Below are 12,747 nucleotides of genomic sequence, written 5' to 3' on the forward strand. Positions count from 1 at the left end.
ATTTCAAGATAAAAGAGTTTGGGCAACAGAATCATAAATCCAGAGAGAGTAAGGAAAATAAGGATGAATAAGTAAATCTAAGGACTGGAAATCAGATTACTAGTGGTAAATAAATAAAAGTAGCTCGTTATCATAGATCACTTTTTCAAGAAGCATGGCAATGAATAGCAAGTAGTTAAATGGTATCTCAGGTAGAGATAGGGTAGCTGGGGAAACAGTAAACAATGTCTATAGACTAAGCCTGTGAAAAGGGGCAAATTAAAAATGCAAGATACTGGGCACAGTGATAAAGACCTGTAATTCCAGCAGCTTGGGAGGCAGACGAAGGAGGATTGCAAGTTGGAGGCCAGCCTCAACAACCTAGCAAGGCCCTAAGTAACTTAGCCAGACCCTGTCTCAAAATAAAAAAATTTAGAAAGGGTTAGGGATGTGCTTCAGTGATCAAACACCTCTGGGTTCAATCCCCAGTACAAAAAATAAAAATAATAAATAAATAAATATGCAAGAAAATGTGTCTGAGAAAACAAGACTAATCTAAGGGAGATAAGGAGATAAGATTACAACTGTGTGTGGAAGTGTTACTCTCAGGAAACCAATGTAGACATTTTGCCCTAGTAATTAGAGAAATGCAAATTAAAAACACCCTAAGATTTCATCTAACTCCAATTAGAATGGCTATTATCAAGAACACAAGCAATAATAAGTGTTGGCATGGATGTGGGGAAAAAGGCACACTCATAACATTGCTGGTGGAGTTGCAAATTGGTGCAGTCACTCTGGAAAGCAGTATGGAGATTCCTCAGAAAACTTGGAATGGACCCACCATTTGACCCAGCTATCCCACTCCTCAGTTTATACCCAAAGGACTTAAAATCAGCATACTACAGTGATGCAGCCACATCAATGTTCATAGCAGCTCAATTCACAAGAGCAAGATTGTGGAACCAACCGAGATGCCTTTCAACTGATGAATGGATAAAGATACTGTGCTATATATACACAATGGAATATTACTTGGCCATAAAGAAAAATAAAATTATGGCATTTGCAGGTAAATGAATGAAGCTGGAAAACATCATGCTAAGTGAAATAGGCCAAGCCCAAAAAAACCAAAGACCAAATGTTTTCTCTGATAAGTGGAGGATGATATATAATGAGGTGGGGGTGGTGGGGGGAAGAGAAGAATAAAGGAACTTTGGATGGTGTAGAGGAAAATGGGGTGGGAGGGGGTGGGGGATGGAAAGATAGTAGAATGAAACAGATAGTATTACCCTATGTATATTGTGAATCTACATTTTGTACTACCATAGAAAAGAAAAGTTGTACCCCATTTGTGTACAATGAATCAAAATGCAGTCTGTAAGTTCTACAAGACCTTCAAAGAACTCATTCCAATACTTCTCAAAGTATTCCAGGATTGACAAGGAGGGAACCCTTCCAAACTTATCCTATGAAGCTAGTATCACCCTCATACCCAAACCAGACAAAGACACATCAAGGAAAAAAAATTTTAGACGGACATCTCTGACGAATATAGACACAAAAATCCTTAACAAAATCCTGGCAAATCGCATACAAAAACATATTAAGAAAATGTAGACATTTTGAAGTGGAGGAAAAGAAAGCTTAAATAACCTGTGTTGACTTTGGTTCTCAAAGAGTTGGTGAAACTTCTGCTGAGAATAATGTAGAAATGGAGTTGGGCACACCTGTACAGTTGAAATTCTATTCGAGAAGTCAACCAGGTATGAATAAAAAGAAAAGATTGTCAAATGCTCCCAAAGTTAAAAGGCATACATGTTCATGGAACTGTGAAGCATTGTTATTACTTTCTCTGTCAGTTTTCAGAGGCCTCTGAGAGAGCAAAGAGAGCCATTTTCCCAGAATTGGAGCTAGACAAATAGACAAATTAGATCAATATCTTGGGAATGGAAGATTCTAGAGCTGCAGAAGCAGCACAGTTTAAAAGTCTTTGGAAGAGGCTGGGGCTGTAGCTCAGTGGCAGAGTGCTTACCTAGCATTATTTATGAACATGTATAATAACTAATAAGTGAAATCATTTTGACTTTTCTGATCCAAATGTCCCCAGTAAATTCTTTTGAAGAAAGGAGGAAAGATTTTAAAGCTTTACTGATGCTATTGACAAGTAGTTCTCAAATTTGAGCATACATCACATCACATAGAGGAATTGATTAAAACCCAGAGACCATCACCCCTAAGATTTCTTATTCATTAAGGTTGAGATTGGGGTCCAAAAATTTGCATTTCAAGCAAGTTCCAAGGTGAGCTATTAATCCAGAGACCCATTGCAAAGACCAAAAGGCTGGCTACTGATCCATCCTCTACCACTCATGTGAAGTACCTAGAAGGAAGTACCTGAGTTATTAACCTTGGTTTTCCTGGCTCTGACAGAGTTGTGGAAATATTCCCCCACTGATCTAGGCTCCAGTTTAATCTAGTGGGATCATTTTCTCACCCACTATGGGAGTGTCTGAAACTTGATCCAATAGTTGCAGTTGAACTATTCATGAAGCTTCTGAGTTCAGTGTGGGAGTCGGAAGAGAGTGAGCCACCAACCTCTCCTTTTGTAGGAGGGGGTTGATGAAGAGAGGAAAGGCTGCCAAGAGATGTGCTTGAGTAGGAGGAGACTGCCCTGGCAACAGCCAAATCCAGCCTTGGATAACTCTCTGAAAAGGTAAATAACTACCAATATTGCCTTCCTGGTGTTGTTTTCAACTGGGAAAAATTCCAACAATCCTGAGTTTAATAGCACCTTCCTGTGAGGTTGGGCAATATGAGGGAAATGACTGGGGGAAGTAAAGAGCTTTGTTTTGTTAGAGCTTTTTTGGAAAAGTGAAACTTACACCTGAGGGGATGGTCTTGGCCAGGGTCTCTTTTCAAGGTAAGTTGGGGAAACCACTGATTAGTCATATTAGTCAGAGACTGTCTGATTTTAGGAATTATAGTAAGATTCATTATTGTGTTTCTTCACCAACACTTCTCCTTTCAAACTAAATCTAGGACCAGGAGAGAAATGCTGGGTCTTTTCAGTTTGGGAATGTTTTTTAAAAATGATTTGGTACTATTTGGTAGGAAGAATGACGAGATTAGGGAAGAGACCACATGGAAAGGAAAAGTGTGATTAATATTTTTGGAAGTCAGAGAAAGTGACTTTGTTAAAGATTCATAAATGCTATTTTGTGTCTTACTCTAGCAGGACCAGATTTAACATAAACCAAGAGTCATGCCCAACCTTCTTTCCTCCCCCCCCCAACCCCCCCCACACCAGTCCTGAACGGTGCTGCTACTTGTGTCAAACAAAACAGGAACCTTAAAAGTCCCTTTTAGAAACATTTCTAGGACAGGACTTCTCTTCGAAAAGCATATTTTGAATCTGCCATTTTTGGTAGTGTATCTGTCAAGAAAACCTATTTTAGCCTAAGAGATCTCAAAGAAAAGAAGCAAAATATCCAAGTCTCTGATAATTTGTTGTGACTTTTTTCCATTCAAAAAAATTGGTTCTTCGGGAATGGTGGCACTTGCCTGTATTCTCTACTTAGGAGGTTGAGGCAAGAGGATCACAAGTTCAAGGCCAACCTTGGCAACTTAGCAAGACCTTCAGCAACTTAGCAAGTTCGCTTCAAAATTAAAAAAAGAAAGAACTAGGGCAGTAACTCAGTAGTAAAGCATCCCTTGGTTCAATCCCCAGTATTCGAAATAATAATAATAATAAATTTAATTTAATAATTAAAAATATAAAAATTGTTTAGGAAATTTTATATTCAAAATCTTGTATTCTTTTTCTTGAAGAGAGATTTATAAACTTCTGGTTGCATAAAACCTGGATCCCTGCATATGAAAAGAAGAGACAAGATTATACATGGACAAAAACAACATCAGCTTTTTTATTTTCTTTTTTTTTCCCCCTAGTAAGAAAGTATTTTACTTTTGGAGGGGAAGAGAGGAAAGTTATGAGCCTAACTGGAGCAAAGGTAGCTTGTTGGAATTTGGCAGCTATGGGCGAAAAGTCTGGATCAGCACAGGACCTTTGATCAAGGTTCAGAAATTCAGATTTAACTAGATAAAGAGAAAAAGAATCAAAGGTGACTTGATGCTTTCCAATTTCCAGATACTGAAGGTTTTCAACCTCTCTGGAGCATATGAGCCTATCAGCAAATCCCCTCCTTCAAATTCTTTCATTGTTTCAATTCCACAACCCTCCACTTTCCAGTTTCTCCTACTTGTTGCTTTTTTTTTTCTTTTTTTCTCCATCTGTGGCTTTTTTACCTCTTTCCTCCACCACAAATGCAAATATTTTATTGTCTCTAATTTTCCTTTGATCTTCTCATCTACTATGATTTTAATTATCCTATAGTTGGGGACTCTCGATTCCAAAGATCTTGTTCTTTCCTCCTAAATTTCAGTCCTGTATTTCTGTCTCCTGATCATGTTTTGTCAGTACCTTTAAATCAACCTACCCCAAACAGAATTCATTACGGTCCACTAAAATATCTGCTATTCCTGGGCTGGGGTTGTGGCTCAGCGGTAGAGCACTTGCCTACACCACTCACCTAGCATATGTGAGGCACTGGGCTTGATTCTCAGCACCACATATATATACTAAAATAAAGGTCCATCAACAACTAAAAAAATTTTTTTTAAATATCTGCTATTCCTAAAATAATTATTATTTCTAATTTTCTAATGTCAATATTTTTCTTTCAATTTTCCAAATTTAAGTTCCAGAATTTATTTAGCACTTTCTTCTTCCCACTATACCTCCATTCAATTCCTAAGTGGTTGCAAATCTTTTCACAACCTCATATTCATATCCATGTTTCCCTTCTATTACTCTATTCCCCTAACCCTTGTTTCCTCTTGACACTGCTACAACTCCTCCCTATTTTTTCCTGTTTTGTTGTTTTATATTTCCAAAACCTTTTACACATTTCTGTCAGTTATACTCCTAAAGTATGACTTTGATAATTTATCTTCCTTCATTCAACAAGCATGAGTTGTACACACACAATGTACCAAGTACTGATATGAATATTAATTCACTCATGTGGGTAAATTAAATATCCACAGAGTGCCAGACCTTCCCTTACACACTGAAGCTATACCATGGACAGAACAGACTCCTAGAACTTACATTACAGTTGGAGTCAGTGGGATACAGAGTAAGATATGGCCCCTTCTCTCAAAGTGTTTATTTGCTCAAAAACCTTCAATGGTTCCCCTGTGCCTGAAAGAATAAAACTTAAATTCATTACCCTGAATTTCGAGTCTCAAGATTTTCAGAAATTTAAAGGTAGCTGCCAAGTACTTATTGATGATTCCTTAATAATTTCTCAGAGGATATGGTCTTTCTATTACTTTAGTTTTTGCCCACTGAAGGTTTTATAGTGTGTCCATATCCCTTTTAAAATTCAGTGTCCACAAGTGGGGCATGGAGGGACACGCCTTTAATTCTAGCTACTTGAGAGGCTAAGGCAGGAGGTTAGCAAATATGAGGCTATCCTCAAATTTGAGGCCAGCCTCAGCAATTTAATGAGACACTGTCTCAAATTTCAAAAAATAAAATAAAGAACCGGGGGCGAGAGCTCAGTTGGTGGAGTACTTGCCTCACAAGCCCAATCCCCTGGGTTCAATCCCCAGTCACTGCAAAAAAAAAAAAATAATAATAATAATAATAATTAATACAATAAAAATCTGGGAGCATAGCTCAGTAGTAGAGCACTTACCTAGAATGTGTTCAATTCCCAATACTGCAAAAAATAAAATAAAATGTGCTATTCAATATGAAATACAAGACCCATGGAAACTCAAGATTATTCATCTACATGCTAAATATTTTTTTTCCTAGGAGGTTGGGTACTAGTGATTTTACCAAAGGGTGCTTTAACACTAAACTACATCCTTAGTTCTTTTTACCTTTTACTTTGAGACAGGGTCTTAACTAAGTTGCTATGGCTGGCCTTGAACTTGCAATGCTCCCACCTTAGAGTTGATTTGCTAGGATTACAGGCGTTTACCACTGTACCTGGCTAGCTGCTATACTTATATTGATTATAATAGGACCATTCTTAACTGTAGTGAAGTGATACCTCATTGTGCTTTTGAGTTGCATTTCCCAGATGATTAGTGATGTTGAACATTTTTTCCATATATTTTTTGGCCATTTGTCTTCTTTTGAGAAATGTCTATTCAGGTCTATTGCCCACTTATAAATTGTATTTTTTTTTTTTTTTTTTTTTTTTTGTAGTGCTGCGGATTGAACCCAGGGCCTTGTGCTTGCAAGGCAAGCACTCTACCAACTGAGCTATATCCCCAGGCCCATTGAGTTGATTTTTGTAACTGGCAAGAAACAAGGGTGTAGTTTCATTCTTCTGCATGTAGATATCCAATTTTCACAACACCATTTATTGAAAAAGACTGTCCTTTCTCCAATGCATGTTCTTAGCATCTTTATCAAAAATCAGTTGGCTGCCGCTCTGGAAACTGAGACAGAAGGATCACAAGTTCAAAACCAGCCTCAGCAACTTAGCAGGGCCCTAAGTAACTTAGTGAGACCCTGTCTCAAACTTTAAAAATATACTTTAAAAAGTATAAAAAGGGCCGGGGAAGTAGCTCAGTGGTAAATTACCCCTGGGTTTAATCCCTAATAAAAAAAAAAAAAAAAAAAAAAAAAAAAAACAGTTGATTGTTGATGTATGGATTTACTTCTAGCTCTCTCTACTTTGTGGTTTATGTTTTGTCATTTTATACCAAAACTATGCTGTCTTGATTACTTCAGCTTTGTGGTATATTTTGAAATCAGATAGTGGAATGCTTCCTGCTTGGTTCCCTTTCATCGAGATTGCTTTGACCTTTGGATTTTTCATTTGTTTTTGTCATTCCATACAAATTTTAGGATTGTTTTTCCTACCTCTGTAAAGAAAGTCACTGTTATTTTGATAGGGATTACATTGAATCTGTAGGTCACTTTGGGTTGTATGGATACTTAACAGTATTGAAAGCTGGACATGGTGGTGCAAGTCTATAATCCCAGTTATTCTGGAGGCTGAGGTAGGAGAAGTGTATGTTCAAGGCCAGCCTGGGCAACTTAGTGAGACCCTACTCCAAAATTTTAAAATAATAATATTGATTCTTCTAATCCATGAACACAGGATGTCTTTCTATTTTTCATGTCCTCTTCAATTTCTTTCATCAATATTTTATAGTTTTCTTCATAGCACTCTTTCCCCTCTTAATAATTGAGAATATGTTGACTATCTATTGTAATAGCGACTTTTATCAATGTCTTCCTTATGTTGTTTTTTGTTAAGCTGTTTTATTGATGTATACGATTTAGAACTGTTATATCTTTCTGCTGAACTGAATTCTTTATTATTATTTATTAATTCTCTATCCTTAATAATGCTTTTTATCTTAAGGTCTATTTTGTCTAATATTAATATAGCTCCTCAGTTTTCTTTTGGTTAGCATTTACCTTGTGTACCTTTTTCTATCCCTTTTCTTTTCTTTCTTTTATTTTTTATCTATTTATTTTATTTATTTGTGTGTGTGTGTGGTGCTGGGAATTGAACTCGGAGCCTTGTGCATGCAAGGCAAGCACTCTACCAACTGAGCTATATCCCCAGACCCCCTTTTATTTTCCACCTTTCCATGTCTTTACATTAGATGTGTCTTTTTGTTTAAAGAGCACTTAGCTGGACTGAGGCCAAAATCAAAAAAGTGGATATTTGTCATTTTTTGTTTGCTCAACATCCAAAATTCCTTCCTATTGGGGAAATCTTCCTATATATGAATCTGTGGGAGACAGAACCTCCTTCCCACTCTAGAAACCTTGAGAAACCAAATATTCCCTCTTCCACACCCTGGCAGCTAAGGTGCTGGTGCATGACTTGGCTGTGACCAGTTGGATGCTCTAACCAGGGACTAGAATATTGAGTGACACAAAGATGACAAAATTTATAATTCAGGCATGGCAGAGGTAGCAGTATCCAATGACAGTAGCAACAGTGCTCAACAACAGCAATGTCCGGTGGTAGTGATGTCTAGTGCCAGCATTGCCCTAACCAGACTTTTCCTGTGCTGACCTTGGCAGGGTTTCTGTTGGCTGACTTCTGTTAATTTCTGACTTTAAAAAAAAAAAAATGTGTGTTTATTTGTTTGTTTTGTGGTACTGGGGATTGAACTCAGAGGCATTCTTCCATTTTATTTTTAATTTTGAGACAGAGACTCTAAATTGTTGATGCTGAGCCAGGCGCGGTGGCACACGCCTATAATCACAGAGGCTCAGGAGGCTGAGGCAGGAGGATTATGAATTCAAAGCCAGTCTCAACAAAAGTGAGGTGCTAAGCAACTCAGTGAGACCCTAAATAAAATGGGGCTGGGGATGTGGCTCAGTGGTCAAGTACCCCTGAGTTCAATCCTCGGTACCAAAAAAAATTAAAATTAAAATAAAATAAATAAATTATTGAAGCTGGCCTCAAATTGTATTCCTCCTGCCTCAGCTGAGATTGCAGGTGTGCACCACAGTGCTCAGCTTGTTGATTTCTGAGTTTTTATAACACTAGTTCTCCTTATGAGGGCTACCTGATCTCTTTCCAATAAATATCTTTTCTGTTTAAGTAAGAGAGACCATTTCTGTGCTGACAGACAAGAATCCTGACTGATATAAAAACGTTCTTTTTCCTTCTGGAATGGAGGAAGGAGAGATGTTGTGTAGGGGTTACATGTGAAGTCTAGATTTCCTGGACCCATTCTTGATACCATAAGGGAAGTCAATCTGGGGATAAAAACATAGAAGAAAGGCAGGGGCAGGAAAAGCTATCAACATATAAAGGCAGATCCCTGGTGACACCTGGACTCTGGATCCAACCATTTCTAAAGTTAGTTTTACTCTAGACTTGGTAGTCTTATGAATCAATAAGTTCCATGGTGGTTTTGTTTTGTTTTGTTTTCTGGTGCTGGGGATTGAACACAGGTCCTTATGCATGTTAAACATGTGCTCTATCACAGAACTATACCCCTAACCCATGTATTTTTAAATATCACTTGATTGAACTTTCCTGTCACTTGCAACTAAAAGTACCCATCCTACCTGATACCCTTCTATTCTACCTTTGAAAAGAAATCCCTCACTTGATTCTGCAATAGGCTTTCAGCTACTATTTTACTTCTCTTCTTTCTTTCCTAGTTGAATGTCTCATTAATTATTTAAAATCTTAGTATCTTTATTTTCTCTCTGCCCTTTCCCACTTTATTCACTGAAGTTTGGATTCCTTCTTTATTATTCTCCTGACATTATTTCCAGTAGATCACCAGTAGTCTTCTTCTGTCTTAATTCAATGCTGCATCTCAAGGTCATTTATTCATTCACAAAAATTCCTTCAACAAAAATTTTTTCATGCCCACTTTAGCAAGATATAGTGCAACACTGATTCATTGAACAAATATTTATTGAACATGTAATATAACCTAGACTTTTAGAATAAGAAACAAATTAGATATGGCACATAATCTCATGTAGGATTACTATTTTATCAGAGAATGTAAACACTAAGGTAACGGTAATTAATTGGTGAAGATTGTCCTAGGAAATTGATATATTTAAGCTTAGGCCTAAAAGTTGAATATAGAGGGAGGAGAAAAATGCAAAGACAGTATTAGTTTAGAAAGGTTTAAAGGAAAGAGGTGGTCATGCAAAATTCATGGAACTATGAGAAATTCAGTACTCCAAGATCAAAAAGTGTAAGGGGAGAAAGTGGCAAGAAACAAGCTTAGACCAAATTGTGGAGAGGCTTAAAGAGCCCCATTAAGAAGTTCAAAGACAATGGGAAGTTGCTGGAGGATTTGAATCAGAGAACTGATCGATTTACATTTATTAAAGATCACTTTGTGGTTTGGAAGGGAACAAGAGTGTTTTCAGGTAATCAGAGAGAATTTTTAGGAGTCTGGCATTGATCGTCTAGATTAATAGTGGGGATGATGAGAACGGAATTGATTAAAGAAATATTTTGGAAGTAGGCCCAAAAGGAAATTAATAGATGTAAAAACTGAGAAACTATTATAATTTTGACATGAAAAATCATATGGTCTTGCTCTAATAGAGCCCTATAGAAAGGATAAGACACATGAATAATGTCATATATATGTAAATAATAAATACATATTGAAACTTGTACAAATAGCTACTAGTCTTCCTGCATTTTCCAGCCAATAGGAGGAGCTCCAGACCAGTTTTCTCTCATCCTAAGTCTTAAGACCATTTTCACTGCAATTCTCTAGCGAGGTATGACTCTGACCACAGCTCTTTTGTGTGAATGCACGTGTGGTGTTGTGAATTTAACCCACAGGCACTGAGTTAACATTTGTGCTCATTTTTTGTTTTGTTTTGTTGAGACAGGGTCTCATTAAATTACTGAGAATCTTCATTCTTGACACTATATACTAAAATAAACTCCAAGTGGATCAAGGATTTAAATGAGAAAAAAAAAAAAAAAAAAAAAAAAAGAGCTATATAAATAGTAGAAAAGAACATGGGTGAATTCACTAACATGGATGAGGGGAAATTTTTTGTAATAATGACTCACAATTCAGACATGATGAAAGAAAAAAATTGATAAATTTCACTATGATTAACAAAAAAACTTATATGGCAAAAGAAAAGAAAAACTGCAAATAAAAAGAAAAGACAATTGAAAAGCCAGGAGAAAATATTTACAATATATGTCACATCTGAAGGACTAATATTCCTACTATATAAACAACATGTAAAAATTGAGGCTAGATAAAAGGACAAAAGACACTAACACACAATTTACATAAAAGACATAACTATTAGGGTCTGGTGCTGTAGCTCAGAGGCAGAGCGTTTGCTTAGTTAGCATGTGTAAGACACTGGGTTTGATCTTTAGTACCACATAAAAATAAACAAACACATGCTACAACTACAAAAATAATAATAATAATAATAAAGATACAACTATTAGCCATTAGCCAGTGGGATGGTATGCACCTGTAGTTTCAGTTACTTGGTAGACTGAAGCAGGAGAATCACTTAAGTGAATGAGTTCAAGAAAGTGTGGGCAACATAATAAGACCTGTCTCAAAAAAAATTATTAAGAAAACAATTCTTTTTTTTCTTTTTTTTTTTTTCCAGCACTGGGAATTGAATCCAGGGGTGCTCTACCACTGAGCTATATTCCCAGCCCTTTCTGAGATAGGGTCACACTAAGTTGCCCAAACTGGCCTCAAACTTGTGATCCTCCTGCCTCAACCTCAAAAATAGTTGGGATTTCAGGCATGCACAACTGTGCATGGCAAAATACTTTATTTAAACTATCATAGGTAGCACATACCTGTAATTCCAGTGACTTGGAAGGCTGGAGTAGGAGGATTTCAAATTTAAGGCCAGCCTAGTCAATTTAGTGAGACCCTGTCTCAAAATGCAAAAATTAAATAAGGCTGGGGCAGAGGTGGCTGTAGCTCAGTGGTAGAGTCCCTAGTTTCAATCCCCAGTAATACACATACACACCCATCCCCCAAAATAAAATAGGTCCATGGGTGTAGCTGAGTGGTAGAGTACTTGCCTAGCATGTGTATTCAATCCCCCCATACTACAAAAGTAAATAAATAATAAGTAAACAGCATAACATAAAAAAGAATAAAATAATTAGGAATAAATATAACAACATAATCGCAAAATTCTCTAAAATCCATAGAATATTGTTACATTGAAAAGATTTAAAGAAATGGAAAGACATTCCCACGTTTATGAATCAGAAGAGTATCTTTAAGATGACAATAATCTTCAAATTGTCAATGTGATCTGTACCCCAGTGGGCTTGTTGTGAAAATTGACAAGATGAAAAGAAAAAAAAGAAAATTGACAAGATGGCTCTAAAATTCATATGGAACCTGGAAAAACAGAGCACATCTGTATTCCCAGCAACTTGGAAGTCTAGGCAGGAGGATTCCAAGTTCAAGGCCAGTCTTGACAAATTAACTAACCCCTGTCTGAAAATAAAATATAAAAAGGACTGAGGATATAGCTCAGTGATAGAGTTCAGTCCCCAGTACAGCAAAAAATATTTAAAAAATTTTAAATGAACTAAAATAAAATTTTACATGAATGGTGTGAATCTACATTGTGTACAACCATAGAAATGAAAAGTTGTACCCCATTTGTGTACAATGACTCAAAATGCAGTCTGTAAAAATAAAAAAGATTTTAATTAAAAAAAAATTCCACTCGTTGGGCTGGGGCTATAGCTCAGTGGCAGAGCACTTGGCTAGCATGTATGAGGCATTGGGTTTTATCCTCAGCACTACATAAAAATAAATAAAATAAAGGCGTGGTGTCCAAAAAAAAAAAAAAAAGTATAGCTACAGATAGATAAATCAATGAAATAGAATTGAAGGTTCAAAACTGAATCTATGTTTCTATGATCATATGTTTTTCAACCAGAATTTTTAAAATATTCAATGGCAAAAGAGTATTCTTTTCAGTAAATCGTACTGGAAAAACAGAATATCCACAGCAAAAGAATGAAGTCAGGCCTTAACCACACATCTTATACAAAAATGAACCCAATATGGGTTAAAGAACTTAACATAAGAACAAAAGCTATAAAGCTCTTAGCAGGAAAATTAGGGATAAATCATTGTGATCTTGGATTTGTTAATGGGTTCTTATATATGACACCAAAAGTACAAGCAACCAGAGAAATAGATAAA

General features: G+C 36.5%; 1 protein-coding gene across 9 annotated transcripts in view; it reads left to right on the plus strand.

Annotated features, from left to right (window-relative positions):
* The first annotated feature begins 2,430 nt into the window (after window positions 1-2,430).
* The window catches only part of CTXND2 (cortexin domain containing 2), a 33,624-nt gene continuing 23,307 nt past the window's right edge, over window positions 2,431-12,747 (plus strand). For 2 of the 9 annotated variants that reach the window (XM_079108121.1, XM_079108122.1), the window contains exons 1-2: window positions 2,768-2,902; window positions 10,200-10,300. The gene's annotated coding sequence lies outside the window, so the exon portion shown is untranslated. Of the gene's footprint in view, window positions 2,696-2,765; window positions 2,903-10,199; window positions 10,301-12,747 lie in introns of those variants that run through there. The other 7 variants (XM_079108123.1, XM_079108124.1, XM_079108126.1 and 4 more) reach the window with 6 other exon arrangements.

Source organism: Sciurus vulgaris, assembly GCF_902686455.1.
Source record: "Sciurus vulgaris genome assembly, chromosome: 1".
Classification (NCBI taxonomy): domain Eukaryota; kingdom Metazoa; phylum Chordata; class Mammalia; order Rodentia; family Sciuridae; genus Sciurus; species Sciurus vulgaris.